General features: G+C 38.3%; 1 pseudogene across 1 annotated transcript in view; it reads right to left on the bottom strand.

The window, feature by feature from the left end:
- LOC101703004 (protein FAM204A pseudogene) overlaps positions 1-21,296 on the bottom strand; it is a 65,770-nt pseudogene that overhangs the window by 22,605 nt on the left and 21,869 nt on the right. The window contains exons 2-4 of the transcript XR_015442545.1: positions 19,995-20,140; positions 19,644-19,719; positions 8,151-8,219 (exon numbers count right to left, since the gene is read on the bottom strand). The product of XR_015442545.1 is annotated as a protein FAM204A pseudogene (transcript). The remainder of the gene's footprint in view (positions 1-8,150; positions 8,220-19,643; positions 19,720-19,994; positions 20,141-21,296) is intronic.

Below are 21,296 nucleotides of genomic sequence, written 5' to 3'. Positions count from 1 at the left end.
TTCCTCTGTAACCCATTGGTTATTCAGAAGTGTGTTGTTCAATTTCCATGTGTTTATGAAATTTTTGTGGGGTTTTTTGCTATTCATCTCCAATTTCATCACACTGTGGTCTGATAATATATAGGGGATAACTCCAATTCCTCTGCACTTATTTAAACATGTTCTATGAATTAATATGTGGTCTATTTTGGAGAATGACCCATGTGCAGCTGAAAAGAATGTGTATTCTGATTTTGTGGGGTGGAATACTCTGTAAACATCTGTTAAGTTCATGTGTTCAAGAGTTTGATTAAATTCTAGTATTTCATTGCTTATTTTTTGTCTAGTTGATCTATCTTTTTGTGACAGTGGGGAATTGAGGTCCCCCACTACTATTGTATTAGTGCATATATGGCTTTTCATGTCCATTAGTATTTGTTTTACATAGTTTGGCGCACTAGCATTTGGTGCATATGTATTTATGATTGTCATCTCTTCCTCTTGGATTGTTCCCTTTACAAGGATGTAGTATCCTTCTTTGTCTCTCATAATCAGTGTTGGTTTGCAATCCACTTGATCTGCAAAGAGGATAGTTACTCCTGCTTTTTTTCCAGTTCCTGTCACATGGAATATTGTTTTCCACCCTTTAACTTTCAGTCTATAAGTTTCTTTTTAAATTAAGTGTGTTTCTTGTATGCAGCATATTGTTGGAATTTGCTTCTTGACCCATTCTGCCAGTCTATTTCTTTTGATTGGTGAATTGAGACCATTAACATTGATGGTTACAACTGATATGTATTGACTTATCATTGTTATGACTTTTTCTTCTTGTTGGATTCTCCCCCTTTGCACTTAATTTCTTATCATCCTTGACTGATTCATTCTGCTGGGCTTCCTGGGGTTGTGATGCTCATTGTCTTTTCCTAGGATATTGCCTACAATATTTTGGAGTGCTGGTTGGTATTCATGAAGTTCCTAAGGTGCTCTTTCTCATGAAAGTATCTTATTTCTCCATCAATTTTTCCCCATTAAGTTTATTGGTACATTTTTGGTATAAAATACAGTTACATTCATCATTGGGATCTTGTACCTTTACATGAGTATCTTGGTTCTTTTTTTTTTCCCTTCCCTTGCCCTCCCTTCACCCCCTCCACCCTTCCCTATTTGCAAAGACCTTGTTTCCATTTTTTTTCCTCTTTTCATATTTTTCCCTTTCCCTTTTTTCCCTTCCCCTACCCCTCCCAATTACCCTGCTCTTTTAGACCTTTTCTTCCTGTTACACAATATCAGGTATACATTTTTTTAATTACAGTATTAAGATCTAGGAGACATTACCACAGATTTTACAGAATTTAAAAGGATATAGAAAGCATATTTCAAAAATCTTTTTTGAAATAAATTTGACAACTTCTAAGAAGTATCTTGGAAGACAAATTAATGAAACTAACTCTGGAGGAAATATAAAATTTGAATAGCACCTATTAAAGAAAGTATATTCCTAGCTTGAAAACCTACCTATATGACAACAGCAGGCTCATATACATTTTAACTGATAAATTATATCAAACATTTAAAGCAGAAAAAAGAAGGAACACTTCTCCCCTCATTTTAGGAACTCAACATTGTGCTAATCCTAAAACTGGATAAAGATAATAGAAGAAAAAAGTATGAACATAGATAGAAATTTGTTTAACAAAACAAACTATTGGAAGTCTGATCTGGCAGGATGTAGAAAGTAGTTTTGTTATAGGGATGGCAGTGTTGGTTCAGCATTGGAAGATCCACCCCCAAAAGTCATCATTTAAACAGAGGAAAGGAAAAAGCCATATAATCCTGTCACTAGTTGGAGAAAAAGTATTGGACTAAATTCTACAGCTGTTCATGGTAAAAGCTATCAGGAGCCTAGAAGTAGAACAGAACCTTCTCAACAGATTAAAGACATGTACTCCATACTTCCAGTGAGAATGCCTTATATAAATGGAGAAGATACAATGCTTTCTCCTTAAGGTGGGGAACAAGGACAGATATGCTTACTCTTTATCTGTCCATTAAACTCTGAAACCTAGTCCCCACCAAAATAGTCTGGCAATAAAATGACACATCTAGGAAAGGATTGGCATGGCAGAAGCAAAATCTTTGTATGTAGATGAAATGATCATCTACAGAGAAAATACTAAGAAATCTCTAGGAGCCCCTAGAACTTGTACTTGAATTTAGCAGGATTAGAAAACACAAGGTATATATAAAAATTCAGGTCTGTGTGCACTTGCTATAAATGAAGAATTGGATATTGAAATTGAAAAGTTATGTAGGAATACAAGGACCTAAAAAAGTTGAAAACAGAAACAAAAAGAGTGTTGGAAGACGTTTAGTACCTAATTTTAAGACCTCCTCTGAAGCTACAGTAATCAAGGCAGTGTTGGTATAAGGAAAGACATATAGATCATTGGAATAAAACAGAGAATCTAGAAATAGAACCACACATATATGGTCCACTGAGTTTTGAAAGATTATATAACATTAGCATTTTATAGAATGTAAACTCAATTCAAGAGCCAAGGAAGAGATAGTGTTTTCAGCAAACGGCACTAGAACACCTGGTATCTGTATATAAAAAATTAACCTCAACCCTTTTTTTCATACATGAAAATAACTTGAAGGGATCTATGAACCTAAATAAGAAAGCCTAAAAGTATAAAACTTTAAGAAGAAATTATAAGGGAAAATATTTATGAATTCAGGGTAGGCAAGACCTACCTAGGATACAAAAAACATGATGTATAAAAAAAATTGATAAATGGGATTCCATCAAAATTTAGAACTTTAAATGACATCATTAAAATGAAAAGTATTTCTTAAACAGACCATATTTACAGTACATATAACCTATGACCAGAATATATAAAGAATTCTTGGAGCTCATTAATAGACAACCCAAGTAAAATGTAGATGTAAGAAGATGATAAATAGCCAGTATAGCACAAGGAATGGTGTGCAACTCTAGAATCAGAAAAATACTAATCAGTACAATAATAAGATTGAATTATATACTCATTAGGGAGATGAAGTTAAAAGTTTTAAAAGCCTTGTCATGACTTTTTCTTTTTGTTGGATCCTCCCCCTTTGCATTTAATTTGTCACACCCAATAGATTCATTCTGCTGGGCTTCCTGGGGTTGTGATCCTCATTGTCTTTTCCTAGGGTATTGTCTAAAATTTTTTGGAGTGCCGGTTTGGTATTCATGAAGTTCCTGAGGTGCTCTTTGTCATGAAAGTATTTTATTTCTCCATCAATTTTGAAAGATAGTTTTGCAGGGTACATCCATCTAGGTTGGAGGCTGTTTTCCTTTAGGGCTTGAAATACATCACTCCAAGCTCTTCTTGCCTTGAGGGTTTGCATTGAGAAGTCTGTTGTGATTCTGATGGGCTTTCCTTTGTATGTGATTTGTTTCTTTTCTCTCACTGCTTGTAGAATTTTATTCTTCTGTTGGATTTCTGGAATCCTAACTATTATATGCCTCTGTGTAGATTTTTTTGATTAAGGCTAGCTGGAGTCCCATATGCCTCACTTATCTGTATGTCAAGTTCTTTTCCCCTCCTTGGGAAGTTTTCTGCCATCACTTCTGTGAACAGTTTTTTATGTCATCTGCACTCTCTCCTGTTTCTTCATTGACTCCAATCAGTCCTATGTTATTCTTCTTTGCATGGTCTAGCAGCTGCTGGATTGATTTCTCATGTTCCCTTAAAATTTTAAAGCAATTTTTCTTTTCCTCCTCACTAATTGCAATCTTATCTTCCATATGTGAAATTCTATCCTCATATTGGTTCATTCTGCTGCGCAGACTTTCAATGGAGTTTTTAATCTCTTGGAAATCTGTTTGTATCTGTTCTATGGATTCCATTTGTTTCCTATGTTGGAATTCTATCATGTTCCTCAGATCCTCTATTTTTTTATCTGTGTCCTCTCTAGATTTATTAATCATGTCTTGCACCATGAGCAAAATCTTTGCTGTTATCTGAGTAATTATTTCTGATTTCATTTTTCCCAGATCCTCTTTTGTTGCCAGTTCAGATAGTCCAGGTGGTTGAGTATCAGATTGTTCCATCTCATTTCCCTTTGGGGTTGCTGTAGGTGATCCAGAAGTCTGTTTTTGAGACTTGCTTATGTGTCTCCTCATTTCCATGGGAGGGGTGCTTCTGGCACCCATGTGGCTCACTTTCTCTGCCTTAGGAGCTTGGGATGGCAGCGGGGGAGCTTCCTTCCAGGTTCTGGGACCGGCTCAGCTTCTCTGCCCTAGGAGCTGGGGATGGCAGTGGGGGAGCTTCCTTCTGGGTGCTGGGACTGGCTCACCTTCTCTGCTCTAGAAGCCTGGGATGGCAGCAGGGGAGCTTCCTCCCAGGTGCTGGGACCAGCTGAGCTTCTCTGCCCTAGGAGCCTGGGATGGAGGCGGGGAGCTTCCTTCCAGGTGCTGGGACCAGCTGAGCCTCTCTGCCCTAGGAGCCTGGGATGGCAGCAGGCAAGCTTCCTTCTGGGTGCTGGGACCAGCTCACCTTCTCTGCCTTAGGAGCCTGGGATAGAGGCAGGGAGCTTCCTTCCAGGTGCTGGGACCAGCTGAGCTTCTCTGCCCTAGGAGCCTGGGATGGAGGCAGGGACCTTCCTTCCAGGTGCTTGGACCAGCTCACCTCCTCTGTCCTAGGAGCCTGGGATGGAGGCGGGGAGCTTCCTTCCGGGTGCTGGGACCGGCTGAGCTTTTCTGCCTCTCCATCAATTTTGAAAGATAGTTTTGAAGGCTACATCAATCTGGGTTGGAGGCTGTTTTCTTTTAGGGCTTGGAATACATCACTCCAAGCTCTTCTTGCCTTGGTGGTTTGTTTGCATTGAGAAGTCTGTTGTGATTCTGATGGGCTTTCCTTTGTATGTGATTTGTTTCTTTTCTCTCGCTGCTTGTAGAACTTTGTTCTTCTGTTGTGTTTCTGGAATCTTAACAATTATATGCCTATGTGTAGATTTTTTTTGATTAAGACTAGTTGGAGTCCTGTTTGCCTCACTTATCTGTATGTCAAGTTCTTTTCACCTCCTTCAGAAGTCTTCTGCCATTACTTCTGTGAACAGTTTTTTTTATGTCGTCTGCACTCTCCTGTTTCTTCATTGACTCCAATCAGGTTTATGTTATTCTTCTTTGCATCATCTAGCAGCTGCTGGATGGATTTCTTGTGGTCCCTTACAATTTTAAAGCAATTTTTCTTTTCCTGGTCACTAATTGCAATCTTATCTTCTATATCTGAAATTCTATCCTACATTGCCTTATTCTGCTGTGTAAACTTTCAATGGAGTTTTTCATCTCCTGGAAATCTGTTTGCATCTGTTTTATGGATTTCATTTATTTCCTATGTTGGTATTCCATCATGTTCCTCAGCTCCTCTCTAGATTTATTAATCATGTCTTGCACTATGAGCACAATCTCTGTTGTTATCTGAGAAATTATTTCTGGTTTCACTTTTTCCAGATCCTGTTTTGTTGCCAAATCAGGGAGTCTGGGTGGTTGAGTAAGTATCAGAGTGTTCCATATCTTTTCTGTTTGGGGTTGCTGTAGGTGATCTGTAAGTCTGGTTTTGAGACTTGTTTATGACTGTGGGGGTGGGAGCAGTGCTGCTGGTGCCCCGGGGGCTCACCTCCTCTGCACTGGGAGCAGTGATACCCACGTTTTACTTTCTTATTTAATTGACTTATTTTTCATACTAAAAATTTTCACACATGCACAAAGAAATGGACCACAATTGAACACAGACCCATATATCCATCACCCAGCTCAAGAAATCAAATTTTACCAATATATCTGGAGCACCATCCATACTGCTTCCTGATCTTAGTGTCATCCCAAAACCAGGTTCTCCAGAAGTAACCACCATCTTGAATCAGGTGTGGAGCCTTCCCATGCATCACCTTGCACCTTGACTACGTATATTGATACCAGGCCTAAAGATGCAGAGTATGGTGCTAGCTCTTAAACTGTATAAAATAATGTCATCCCATACATGTCCTTCTGCAATTTGCTTGGCATGCTTTCTTTCAAGGTTTACCCAGGCTTATACCTAAAAGTCTAGCTCATTCATTAGCATTGCTCTATAATATCCTGTGTATAAAACTTCCAATTTATTTATTCACTCCCTTATTGGTGAACTGTACTGTTTTCAAGTTTGTCACTGCTGCAAACAATGCTGCAATCATACTCTTGTCCATATTCTCTTGGGTACAAATGACTGTTTTTCTGAAGACTCTGTGTAGAAATTGCTAGGTTGAAGAGTAGAAGCATCTTCAATTTTACTACATACTGCCAAACTGATCTTCAAAGTGATACCAATTAGAAATCTTAATCAGTGGGTGAGAGATCTCCTTGTTTCGTGTCTTCTCCAATCTTAATACCCTGTCAATCATATATTATTATTTACCTTGAAGGCTGTAGGCTCTCAGTTCACTTTATTTATGATGTTTACTGTTAAGCAAAAGTTAATTCAAACATAATTAAATATATCAATCTTTTCCTTCATAGTCTATTCTTTTTTGTGTTGTGTTTGATGAAACCAGAGAAATTAATGATTATAAAAGTTCTTTGCATATTCTGACTAGTAATGTTTTGTTAGTTACACATACTAGTTTCTTTTTAATTTCCTCTTTGTATCTTTTGTCATTTGATTCTTTGTCCTTTATCTTACTGATAAGTCAGTTGTACAAGTTGCAAATATCTTTTCCCAGTTTATAGCCCATCTTTTCCCTCTGTTTATATTATCTTTTACCAGGCAAATGCCACTAATTTTTATGCAAATTTATCATCTTTTTCTAAAGGAAAATGCATTTTGTATCTCATTTAAGAAAACTCATGTTACCTCAAAGCCACAAAGATTTATTCTTCTGAAATGTTTAATTTTATTTCAAAATTAGGTGATTAAGGCACCTACAGATGATATATGTGGATGGTCTAAGATGAGGACTGAATTTCATATTTTTTGTATGGACAACTAATTGTCCTACCCCTTTTACCCCACTGATTAGTACCACTCTCTGTCATATACTCAGTAGCCAAATTTGTATGATGCTGTATCTCAGCTATCACTTTTCTTCCATTTATTTATTACATTGTCTCAATTATTACAGTTTTATATTAAGTCTTGGTATCTGATCAGGTATATATTGATCTTATCTGGTATTATTTTGGTATTCTGAATTCTTTGTTTCTCTAATGTTGTTTTATGTTGGACTTTCAAGTTCTACCAAACTCTTGGCATTCTTATTAGAATTATGTTGAATTTAGAGATTAATCTGAAAGAGATTTTATATTTTCTGAACCCAAATATGACCATGAACATCTTTTCCTTCAAGTCTTCTTTAACATCTTTCAGGAAACTTTATAATTGTTTACCCACAAATCACACATATTTTATTAGGTTTATTCTAGATCTCTTTTTTATCAGCACATGTTTGTAGTATATAATGTTTACATTCCTTGTGTGGAGTTGGTACATGTACACAACACATCTTAATTCCTTTCTTCATCCCCCTCCCTTTTCCTCCCTCCCCCTCCCTCCATCACTTGGTCTCCTTCCCACTTTAGAAAGATCTATCTCCCTTTATCTTATTATCTATCTTTTATTTTTGCTTTTTATAATCTGAGTTTCTCATGTGAAAGAAACCATACCATATTTAAACTTGTTTCTCTGCTTTATTTCACTGAACATTATGGTCTCAAGGTGCACCCATTTTCCTACAAACAATGCAAGTTTATCTTTCTTCATGCCCCATTGTAAGTAAATATCAAATTTTCTTTATCCATTCATCTGTTGATGGACATATAGGCTGCTTCCAAGATTTAGATATTATGAATTGTGCTGCTATAGACATGGGTATGCTTGTATCACTATAATTTCTAGATTTCTTATTTTTTAAAAGCACATATTCTCTCTGTTGCTAGCATATGAAAACACAGTGAAGTTTTGTATAGTATTCTTTTATCTAACAATCTTCTTGAACACTGCTTAGACCTTACAAGTTGCTTATAGATTTTCTTGTGTTTTCTATGGAATTTTTGTTAATTTCTTGTCATAGTCCATTCTGTGCTACTATAACAAAATAGTGCAAAATGTGTAATTTATAAAGAACAGAAATTTATTTCTTACTGTTTGGGAGGCTTGAAAGGCCAAGGCCAAGTCAGTGGCATATGCTGAGTCCTCTTACTGCAGCCTCACCTGGGGAAGAGAAGAAGCCAGGAGAGGATTAATGCTGGGTCCCCATATGGCCAGAGAATGAAAGCAGAATGGCCACTCCCATGAGCCCTTTTTATGATGGCATTAGTTCATTTACATCCTAACACCCTCCGTAGGTCCCACCTCCAAATACTGCTACACTGGGGATTAAGTTTCCAATACAGAAATATTAGAAGATACAGCAATCCTTATGTATTTTCTATACTTTTGTCCTCTGTAAATTAAGACTTTTAATAGCTCAGGCTTCCATTACATGATTAAACATAAGCAACAGAGAGGACAACTTTATTTTAAAGTTATTTCTACATTCCCACCATCAAATAGGATATTTGCTACAGATTTAAATATTTTTTCATTACCAATTTAAAGAAGTTCTCTTGTATGGAAAGATTGCTAAAACATTTTATTATCATTGGAAATTAAATTTTTCTAGTGCATGTTTAGTGGTATGTTTTTGGATGTTTTTCTGTGATGTATTATTATGTTTACATATGGTAACAAACATGGTATATCTCTAATAGATTGGACCATCAGTTTTCTCAGATGTAAATTGCAGAAAACAATCTTTACTTTGTAAGATTTTGTGAGGATTGAAGTAGAGGGCATCTAAGAATTGCCAGGCAATCACAGATTAGAAGCCATGGCTGTCAGCTCCCTTCCTCCTCTCCAGGTATGCTCTCTACTCTGGCTCTGCGGCCTGTGACTGCCTCAGTGCCCAGCAGACTTCCTTGATGATTCTTTTCTTATTCATATGCATTTGCAGTACAAAATAATGACATTCATCCTGTGGAATTGGTACATAGACATGTCACATCCTGATCGTTTTTTACTCCTCTTGACCCACACTGTCTTCTCTTCTCCCTTTTTCCTGGGTCCCCCTCCCATCTCCACAGAGTCTACCTTCCTGTTTCCCACCACCTCTCTTTTATTTTGCTCTTTATGTCATTTATATTTTGGATGTCCCTTATTAGAGAAACTATGCAATATTTAACCCTCTGTGTCTGATTTATTTCACTTAGAATGGTGGTCTCAAGATCCATCGATTTTCCTACAAATGAAGATAACCCTAGTTATCTTCCTTGTGGCTGAGTGATACATTTTCTTTATCTCTTGATTCTGTCTCTAAATTCAGCCAGTGAGACATAGCAACAGGCTGTCAAAGGACAGAGGAAAGTAAAATTAGGGCATGTGTTCCCCCAGTCAGTGCCTCACCAGCCCACTGCTAATTCATGCTCTTTCTAGGGAAGACCTAGTGCCCAGCACTGCCCATCTCTCTGTAGCTGCCAGATCCAGGCTCTGCTAAGTGCATCTTCCCATCTGCCGCTTCCAGTGGGCAGCAGCTCTCCTCTCCCACCCACAGCTACTGGCCTCTGAGCAATGCTCTGCCCCGCATTGGATCCTTAACACCCATCCCCACCTTTCTAAATTGTGAAGTCACTGTGCTCAAGTCATTTGTTTCATACTGTGCTCCTTGGTAGGAAACTGACTGACAGAGGTAAATGAATTGTTCATTGCACTAAACCTGGAGAAGGGTGAGAATGGCTTTTAAATCAAATCTTTCTGCTCAGTGGAACATCCTGAGTGATTGAAAAGATTGGGTTCATAATTCTATGCCTGGTGGTGGTGGGTTTGTTTTGTTTTGTTTTGTTTGTTTGTTTTTCTTAACTAATTTAGACTCCTTACCCCTTTCAAGTAAGAGCTAAATAAACAGTGTATGTGAAGAGCCTAGCACAAAGGTCAGAGGCATCATAAAGGCCCCAGAACATTTGTTTGTTTTCAAAGGAAGAATGATGGGTTAGCAACGGGTTTCAGGAGTAGAGATTTGAGCTATTACAATAAATTTTAACTTCACTGTGTTCTGCAAACCCAATATTACCTCCAATCTGTGATATAATGGAAATTATAGAGCAGCAGTCAGATCTGCAAAGCAAAGATATGGGAAATTGTTTAACATATAAAAGAAACCCACGTCTACTCCAGTTTCTCTCTTGCTTGTACCCACAGTTCTTTCTCATGTTGGAGCATCTTCCATGAGCTTTGTGAAAGGTCATAGGCTGACATAATGGGCCACGTTAAGTAGGACCTGGGGAACTGTTAAATAATGGGCCCAGTGAGAAGGTGGTAACTGAAAGACCCTAGTTATCAAGACAGACTCCATATTGCTGCTTGACCCACCTGCCTGCCCTCTAGATGAACTCAGAAGGAGGAAGCTTAAAAACCTCCTCCCCTTAGAAAGTCTCTTTAGAAATGACAATTAATCAACTATTGTTTCACAAATGTTCTAACAGCAGGACGTTCTGCTTCTGTACCTTTTGCTTGCTTTACTAGTTCTATCCCATAGGGGGGCCTAGAAACTGTTGGCCTCAAAGGTGTATAAAACATGTTTGTCAACCCCCAGTTGAGGCTGGAGTCTGATGCTCAGCTCTGGTCCTGGCCAGTAATAAACTCCTGTGTGGATTTAATATCGGTCTCTGGTTGGTTCTCTCTCACTGGGTTCAACAGTAATCATCCATTTGATGTTCCTGCTTCTGTTATATTTTGAATTATTCTAGGATAAGAGAAGTTCCAGTTGAATTTTAGAGTCCAAGGTACTAGAGGACACAGTTTTCCAGCTTTTTGTGAGGGGTCAAATACTCCTGGGAAAAAGGAAAATTGAAAGCAATAACCCAAGAAGCCAATGTCTTCCTCAGTGTTTCAAATTCTGCATTTAATCTATTTAAGGTACAATTTGACTCCTGTGTAAAGAAATACTCAACAAGATATCACTAAATTTGATTATTTGCCAAAATATTCAGGGTGTGTAGTTTCAAAATAGGCAATTAAATAGTTTGAAAACAAGTATAGTTTCAAAAATGTTCAAGATACATAATTTCAAACAGACCCTAAACATGGCGACATATTATTGAATCTCTGCATATTCCAACCTCCTCACCAGTATTGTTAGAAATAACATTGACTTTTGAGTAATAATGTATACAGAAGCTTTAATAATTATAGAAAACTAAACCAAATAGAAAACAAAAAACACCGAGATTCTCTGGATTGGTCCATTTAAAATCTACCTCACAGTGCCTTCTTGTTCTGTAAAACAGTTGGGTTTCCCACGCTCCCTTAAAGGAAGAATTCCAGATATAACTTGGGTTCTGCCACTCCACAGCTCACATAAGAGGTCTTGATAGTCACAGAGAAGGGCAGAGCTGGGGGAGTCCATCTCACCAACAGGGATCAGGAGCTGGTCACATGTTTGTCTTGCAAGCGTGACAGTGCCTTTGTGGTCAGGCCTGTGGGATGTGGGAGTGTAGTGTTAGCAGGGGCCAGCGCGACAGAATGTTCTGTGTGTTAGCCACAACACAATTGCAGATTTAAATTCAGCAAGCGTGTAATGCATGACCTTTGGACAGGCATACTGCATGGTCAACAAACTTTATTTCATCTACTTTGGCAAGTCCTTCTAATTAATAAAATATATGACATGGTAATAAAAGGCCTGCAAATATGGGACCTCAGTGTAGTTTTGGAGCAATTGACGGATGTGTGTATGTGTGTGTGTTGAGGGATTCAGAGAAACTGTTTTGTTCTCAGATGTGAAAGGAGGTTAGGTTTTATGCAGACTATGAAAAAGATTCTTTAATTGTTAAATACTGGCAATTTCTCAGCTCTGAAAAAAACAACACCTAAAGTTTATGTTGGGTTAAATTACACACTAAAGTTAACTTCCAGGTTCCTTGTTTTGTGGGGCAGCCCATTTTACGTTAATCTGGCGCCGCCTTGTGGTGTAGGTTTCAATAACGAAGTTTGAGAGCCACTACAGGTGTTTATATAGTACACTTTGATTTCTAATTCTAAAAGATGCAGTCACTAGATGATGTTGTTATTTTATCTTCTTTGTTTCTTATGCTTTATTTTGAGACACGGTCTCACTTATTGCTAGGTTGCCCAGGCTGGGCTCAAACCTGCAGTGTTCTTGCCTCAGCTTCCCCAGAGCTGGGGTTACAGGCATGTGCCACCACGCCCAGCCCTTTCTTCTTTGTTTTTTATTTCCAAAGTGTAAGTAACAAAAATATAGAAATGAACAAGACTCATGCCATACCAGTGAACAGAAACCTCTTTTCTGAATAAAGACATTTCTTAAGATCAAATTCACAAAAATAATCTTCTAACACATAAAAATTCCTTCCAATGGATTCCTGTAATTTGGGGGAAAGGGAAAATGTAGACATCCAGTGAGGGCCAGGAAAGGGTTGGTCCTTGCCTTTCCTGTGAGTCATGCTCGTCACTGGGCACGGCTGGCACAAGGCTAAGGGCACTGTTGGTGCTTCACGTGGAGCACACTGTTCTGAGAGTTTTTCCTCCTTCAGGAAATCTCACAGGATAACTAGTAATAGCAGCAGTGCTGTGCTCATCAAAGCAGAAAAGATAGATCCCTAGCCCTGTGCATAGCTACCAAGGCTTGCATGGCTGTGACTCCCTTAGACGACTCGACCATGGGTTGACATCACAACTGTGTACTTCACTCTTCCACAGTTAGGAATGGATGCTCCCAAAGTCCATACATCAAAACGCTAACCCCACCCCCAGTACTTCAGAATGTGGCCTTATTTGGGGATAAGATATTTACGGAGGTCATCAAGTTAAAATGAGGTCATCCAGATAAACTCTAATCAAATACATCTAGTGTCCTCAAAGGGGAAATTTGAGAAGGTGAAACCAGGAGTTGGGGTGATGCTTCTCAAGCCCAGGAACCCCAAGATTGAAGGCAAACCATCAGAGGCTAAGGAGCAGCTTGGAGCAGATTCTCATGGCCCTCAGAAGGAGCCAGTGGTGTTCATACCTTGATCTTGAACTTGTCCCCGCAAGAACTGTGAAAGAACACATTTCTAATACACTGCAACTGCTATCAATGACTCAAGAGGCTTGTTACTGTCAGCTGAAACAGCACACCTAACGCAGGCTTGAGCTTTAGGGTGAACAATGAAAACTTTCCAGAGATGTGACAACTCCATATTATAATGCAATTGATATTCTGTTACAGAAAAGATAACTCAATGAGAAAAATTTTAATCACACAGAATATGTCAAATATTTGTTTCATGAAGAATCATTAGAATAACTTCTGGGCATCAAGATTTCAGTCACATATTTTTAAAATGAGAGAATTTCCTTTGTAGGCATGGTAGCATTTTGCACATTGAAAACAGTGTGTTTTATTGATGCGTGTTGTGGTACATGGTGCTTACATTCCTCATGGGGGGTTGGTGCACATACACGACACATCTTCATCCCTTTCCGTGCCATTCCCCTTCTTTCCCTCCATCTCTTGACCCCTTTCTCTTTTCCAAAAGATCCTCCTCCTGGTTTCCTGTGATATACTTTTTATTTTGCTCTCTAACTTCTTTATATTTGGGGCTTTCCATATAAGAGGAAATGTTATTTTTAAAATATTTAGGATTGATTCCCGGCCCAGAGGAAGGGGCTTCTGGGCCACCATCCCTCCCGCCACTCCTGGCTCCTGTCCCACCTCTCCCAGCTCAGAGGAGGTGAGCTGTGCAGCACCAACAGCACTCCCTCTGCACGCCCCCCCCAGTCAAAATGAGAAAACACATAAATAAGTCTCAAAACCAGACTTCCAGATCACCTACAGCAACCCCAAAGGGAAATGAGATGGAACACTCTGATACTCAAACACCTGGACCCACTGAACTGGCAACAAAAGGGGATCTGGAAAAAATGAAATCAGAAATAATTTCTCAGATAACAGGAGAAATTGTGCTCCTAGTGCAAGACATGATTAATAAATCTAGAGAGGAGCTCAGGAACATGATGGAATTCCAACATAGGAAACAAATGGAATCCATAAAACAGATGCAAATAGATTTCCAGGAGATGAAAAATTCCATTGAAAGCCTACACAGCAGAATTAGCCAATGTGAGGACAGAATTTCAGATATAGAAGATAAGATTGCAACTAATGAACAGAAAAAGAAAAATTGCTTCAAAATTATAAGGGAACATGAGAAATCAATCCAGCAGCTGCTAGATGATGCAAAAAAGAATAACATAAGACTGACTGGAGTCAAAGAAGAAACAGGAGAGAGTGGAGATGACATAAAAAAAATGTTCACAGAACTGATGGCAGAAAACTTCTCAAGGAGGGGAAAAGAGCTTGACATACAGATAAGTGAGGCATATAGGACTCCAGCTAGCCTTAATCAAAAAAATCTACACAGAGGCATATAATAGTTAGGATTCCAGAAATCCAACAGAAGAATAAAATTCTACAAGCAGTGAGAGAAAAGAAACAAATCACATACAAAGGAAAGCCCATCAGAATCACAACAGACTTCTCAATGCAAACCCTCAAGGCAAGAAGAGCTTGGAGTGATGTATTTCAAGCCCTAAAGGAAAACAGCCTCCAACCCAGATTGATGTACCCTGCAAAACTATCTTTCAAAATTGATGGAGAAATAAGATACTTTCATGACAAAGAGCACCTTAGGAACTTTGTGAATACCAAACCAGCACTCCAAAGAATTTTACACAATATTCTAGGAACAGACATTGAGGATTGCAACCCCAGGAAGCAAAGCAGAATGAACCAATCTGGCATGACAAGAAATTAAATGTAAAGGAGGAGAACCCAACAAAAAGAAAAAGTCACGGCAATGACAAGTCAATATATTTCAGTTATAACCATCAACGTTAATGGTCTCATTTCACCAATCAAAAGAAATAGACTGGCAGAATGGGTCAAGAAGCAAAATCCAACAATATGCTGCATACAAGAAACACACTTAATTCAAACTGAAACTCGTAGACTGAAAGTTAAAGGGTAGAAAACAATACTCCATGTGAAGGAATCCAAAAAAAAAGGCAGGAGTAGCTATCCTGTTTGCAGATCAAGTAGATTTCAAAACAACACTGATTAAGAGAGACGAAGGACACTACATCCTTGTAAAGGGAAGAATCCAAGAGGAAGAGATGACAATCATAAATATCTATGCACCAAACCCTAGTGCACCCAACTATATAAAACAAATACTAAAGGACATGAAAAGTCATATATGCATTAATACAATTGTAGTGAGGGATGTCAGTGTCCCACTGTCACAAATAGATCAACTAGACTAAAAATAAGTAATGAAATACGCGAACTCAATTGAACTCTTGAACAAATGAACTTAACATGTTTATAGAGTCTTCCACCCCACAAAATCAGAATACACATTGTTTTCAGCTGCACATGGGTTGTTCTCCAAAATAGACCACAAACTCACACATAGAACATGTTTAAGTAAGTGCAAAGGAATTGAAGTTATCCCCTGTATATTATCAAACCATAGTGCAATGAAATTGGAGATCCATAGCAAAAGAAATGGGACAAATTTTATATACATGTGGAAATTGAACAACACACTTCTGAATAACCAATGGGTCACAGAGGAAATTAAAGAAGAAATCAGACAGTTCCTTCAATTAAGTGACAATGACAATATGACATATCGGAATCTATGGGACACAATGAAAGCTGTCTTATGAGGGAAATTCATAGCAGTGAATATGCATATTAGGAAAACAGAACGAGCCCAATTAAACAACTTGATGCTGCACCTCAAGCTTCTAGAAAAAGAAGAGCAGGACAACCCCAAAGCTCATACAAGGGAGGAAATTATAAAGATCAGAGCAGAAATCAATGCAATGGAGACTAAGAGAATGATACAAAAAATCAATGAGGCCAAGAGTTGGTTCTTCGAAAGAATCAACGTAATTGACAAACCTTTAGCTAACCTTATCAGAAAAAGGAAAGAAAAGGCCCAAATCCATGCAATTAGGAATGAAAAGGGTGAAATTACAACAGACCCAGCAGAAATCCAGAGGATCATCAATACCTACTTCCAGAACCTATACGCCAATAAGATGGACAACACAGAAGAAATGGACAGATTCCTAGATACATATGAATTACCAAAGTTGAACGAAGAAGACCTAAAAATTCTGAACAACTCAATATCAACCAATGAAATTGAAACTGTAATTAAAAACTTATCAACTAAGAAAAGCCCAGGCCTTGATGGCTTCATTGCTGAATTCTACAAGACATTTAGAGAGGAACTGCTGCCACTACTGTTTAAACTCTTCAGTGAAATTAAAAGGGAAGCAATACTCCCAAATTCACTCCTGGAAGCAAGCATAACCTTGATCCCCAAAGCAGAGAAAGACCCAACCAAAAAGGAGAACTATAGGCCAATCTCACTAATGAACATAGATGCAAAAATCCTTAATAAGATACTGGCAAACAGAATGCAGAAGATCATCAAGAAGATCATACACCCTGATCAAGTGGGATTCATCCCAGGGATGCAGGGATGGTTCAATATATGCAAATCAATCAATGTAATACACTATATCAATAGAGCCAAGAACAAAAACCATATGATCATCTCCATAGATGCAGAAAAAGCATTTCACAAAATCCAACATGCATTTATGATAAAAACCCTACAAAAATTGGAATAGATGGTCTCTATCTCAAACTGATAAAAGCCATCTATGAAAAACCAACAGCCAGTATCATACGAAATGGTCAAAAACTGAAATCCTTCACACTCAAATCAGGAACAAGACAAGGATGTCCACTATCACCACTCTTGTTCAATATAGTTCTGGAAACATTAGCCATGGCAATTAGACAAGAGAGAGAAATAAAAGGAAGAAAGATAGGTAATGAAGTCAAATTGTCATTAGATGCAGATGACATGATACTCTATATAGAAGACCCCAAGAACTCCACCAAAAGTCTTCTAGACTTAATAACCAAATTCAGTCAAGTAGCTGGTTACAAGGTCAACACACAAAAATCAATAGCTTTCCTCTACACAAATGACAGACTCACTGAGAGAGAAATAGGGCAAATAATTCCTTTCACAATAGCATCCAAAAAACTGAAATACCTAGGAATCAACCTAACGAAAGAAATCAAAGACCTCTTCTCTGAAAACTATAGCACTCTGAAAAGAGAGATTGAAGATGATATCAGAAAATGGAAAGACATCCCCTGCTCCTGGATAGGAAGGATCAACTTAGTGAAAATGGCTATACTTCCAAAACTGCTGTATAGATTTAATGCAATCCCAATTAAAATCCCAGCAGCATACTTCATGGACATTGAGAAAACAATCCACAAATTCATTTGGAACAAGAAGAGACCCAGAATAGCAAAAGCAATTCTAGGTAACAGAGACATGGCAGGGGGTATCATAATCCCCAACCTGCAAGTCTACTGCAAAGGTACTGTGATAAAAACAGCATGGTACTGGCAAAGAAACAGACTTGAGGACCAGTGGAACAGATTAGAAGATGCAGAAACAACACCAGACACACTCAGCCATCTCTTCTTTGACAAAGGAGCCAAACACCCTCACTGGAGGAAAGATAGCCTCTTTAATAAATGGTGCTGGAAAAATTGGGCTTCAACTTACCAAAGATTAAAACTAGACCTATATCTCTCACCATGCACTAAACTAAAATCAAAATGGATTAAAGATCTAAATATTAAAACAGAAATGCTGAACCAGTTGGAACAGAGGTTAGGTAGAACCCTTGAAGACATCGGTGTAGGAAAAGATTTTATGAACAAAACCTCAGTTGCCCGTGACCTAGCACAAACAATCAACAAGTGGGATCTCTTCTTATTAAAAAGCTTCTGCACAGCAAGAGAAACCACCAGCAGTGTGAAGAGACAACCCACAATGTGGGAAACAATCTTCACCTGCTCTTCCTCAGACAAAGGTCTACTATCTCCAATCTATTAAGAACTTAAAAAGATCAGACCTCCCAAATTTAAAGACCCAATCCAAAAATGGGCATCTGAAATGAACAGACATTTCTCAGATAAAGAAGTAGAAATAGCAAATAAATACATGAAAAAATGTTCAACATCACTGGTCATTCAAGAGATGCAAATGAAAACAATGCTGAGATTCCACCTCACCCCAGAAAGAATGGCTGCTATCATGAAATCAACCAATAACAAATGCTGGTGGGGCTGTGGGGAAAGAGGAACCCTGCTCCACTGCTGGTGGGAGTGTAGACTGGTGCAAGCACTGTGGAAATCAGTCTGGAGATACCTCAAAGAACTAGGACTGGAAGTCCCATTTGACCCCGCTATTTCACTGTTGGGGATCTTCCCCAAAGAATTAAAAGAATCATACCACAGTGATATATGTGCACCCACGTTCATAGCAGCACAGTTTGTGATAGCTAAAACTTGGAAACAGCCCAAATGCCCATCAACTGGAGACTGGATAAGAAAATGTGGTGTACTACTAAGCCATAAAATGGAGTACTACTCAGCCATAAAATGGAGTACTACTCAGCCATAAAAAATGAGAAATTAGAGACATTTATAGCTAAGTGGATGCACATTGAGGCAATACTCTTAAGTGAAATAAATAGGAAACACATGTGTAAATACCAAATAGTTTCTCTGGTGTGAGAAACTGAAAGTGTAAATAAGGACTAAATGTATAATAGGTCATGTGAAATAGGAAGAAAAGGGGCAAAGGGGAAGGAAGTGGGAGGGCTAGGGGAAAGGAAAGAAAATGGAAAAATAGAAAGAAAACCTTTGTAAATAGGGAGGGATGGAGGAGTTGAAGGGAAGGCTGGGCAAGGGTGAAAAATAAGAACCAAGAGAGACTATGTAAAGGTGCAAATTTCCAATGAGGAATGTCATTATATTGTATACCTAAAATGTACCAATGATTAGAATGAATAATTGATAATGTAAAATAGGAAGAAAAGGTCCAAAGGGGTAGGGGTAGTGGGAGGGGCAGGGGAAAGGAAAGAAGGGAAAGAAAAAATGATGAGAAATGGAAAAAATGGAAATAAAGTCTTTGTAAATAGGGAAGGGTGGAGGGGGTGAAGGGAGGGCTAGGAATGGGGAAAAAATAAGAACCAAGATGCATTATGTAAAGGTACAATTCCCAATGAGAAATGTAATTATGTTGTATACCTACAATGTACCAACAAAAGAATTCAATACAAGAAAAAAAAAGAAAGAAGCCGCTGGGGTGGGGCAACATCTTGGCTCCTTCTTTGCAACCAGAGACCAATCTCAGTGGGGTTTCTGTGGCCCCACACAGAGCTCAGCTCTCCACCACTCATTCCTCTAATGGTGTCGACACAAGTTTTTTGATGAATCAATAATTTTTGTGTGTGGTTGTTTCTTTGAGATGGGGTCTCCCTGTGTAGTTCAGGCCATCCTGAACTCACTACATAGCCCAGGTTGGCCTCAAACTCATGGTGATCCTCCTGCCTCTCAGTCTGCCAAATCCTGGGAGTGCAGGCATGCACCACCATGACTGGCCCAACAATTTAATTAAATAGAAAGTGTTGCAAGTGATTTCCCACCTCTGTCTTTCACATATGCTGTTGGGGACAATCTTCATCAACCGGAGGCACCAGGTTATCCAGTGACATGGTCCTTCTGAAAAGTAAGAGTAATGGTTTGTTCTTTCCCACTGCTCACAAATTTCAAAGTGTGTAGTTAGTTTCACAGCTCCCTCAAATAGTGAAAAATAAGGTCTTTTTTCCCCTCTGATTATTTTTGTATCATTATGGACTATAGATTTTTTTGTTACAAATTCAATGACTTTCAATAAACTGCAATCAGAGGGTGCAAATGGTTGTTCAAATTGCCACAAATGTGGTCAGTGAAAGAATTCTTGAGCTGGGGATGCAGCTTAGTGGTGCAGCACCTACCTGGCAAGTGCAAGACCCTGAGTTTGATTCCAGTACCAAAACAAAAAGAGCTCTTGTTCTGGCTCCTGAGTGCTTTCTACAGGACTTCGTTCATCTTTGAAAGTCTCCTTGTTTGCATTTTTGAACACAAGATCTGGAACCTGGTTCTAAGAGAGAGAAGTGATAATGTGGGGACATTGTGTACTGGATATAATCTCAGTGGACAGAGTAAGAAAATGTATGCTTTTTAAAAACAGGAGTACCTATCGAGAATTTCCAATTTAGTTCTAGCATTAAAGTGTTTTTACTTAACTTCTTTAATTTTATACATTTATCTTTCTATATTTTACCCTACAACATAATAAAAAACACTTTTTAAAAATTAATTTTGTCAGTAAACTTTTGATGTACATAATAATAACGTTCATGAGATGGAATGTGTACCTGTACATGATATATCTTGATTCTTCTTTTTTTCCCCATTCTCCTCTCCTCCTGTCAACTCTCCTTCCCCTCTTTATCTACAAAAGCTTTGTTTCCATTTTTTCCTTCTATTTTCTTTTTTTCCTTTTCCCTTCCTTCCCTTTCCTCTCACCCTCCCTTGTTCCCCTTCCCATTTGAACATTTTCTTCCTACTTCCCATTCTGCTCCTTATTTACTTTTTCAATTTCTCACACAAGGGAAACAATGTGATTTTTAAACATGTGTATCTGATTTATTTCACTCAAAGGTATGGTCTCAAAGTGCATCCATTTACCTAAAAATGTCTCAAGTTTATTCTTCTTTGTGGCAGAGTAGTTCTCCATTGTATATAAAAACCACATTTTCTTTATCCATGCATCCATTGATGGCCATCTGGGCTGTTTCCAAGATTTAGCTATTACAAACTGTGCTGTTATAAACATGGCTATGTATGATATCACTGTGGTATGATGATTTTAACTCTTTCAGGAAGATACTAAAAAGGGGAATCACTGGATCAAATGGAACCTCTAGTTTCAGTTTTTTGAGAAATCTCCATATTGATTACCATATTGGTTGTACCAATTTACACTCCCACAAACAGTGGAAAAAGGTTCCTTTTCCCCCCACACCCTTGCCAGCATTTGTTATTGGTTGATTTGTTGATGATACCCATTCTTTCTGTAGAGGTGGAATCTCAGTGTTGTTTTAATTTGCATTTCTTGAATATCCATGATGTCGAACATTCTTTCATATATTTGTTTGCTGCTTGTATTTCTTCATTTAAGAAGTGTCTATTTAAGATTGGGTCTTTAAATTTGTGGGGTCTTTTTTTAACTTCTTTGTATATTCTAGATATTA

The sequence above is a fragment of the Heterocephalus glaber genome, unplaced genomic scaffold (assembly GCF_053883595.1).
Source record: "Heterocephalus glaber isolate CG9 unplaced genomic scaffold, H.glaber_assembly_v1.0 deba00001550, whole genome shotgun sequence".
Lineage (NCBI taxonomy): Eukaryota > Metazoa > Chordata > Mammalia > Rodentia > Bathyergidae > Heterocephalus > Heterocephalus glaber.
This window is presented reverse-complemented; position numbering and strand designations above follow the sequence as displayed.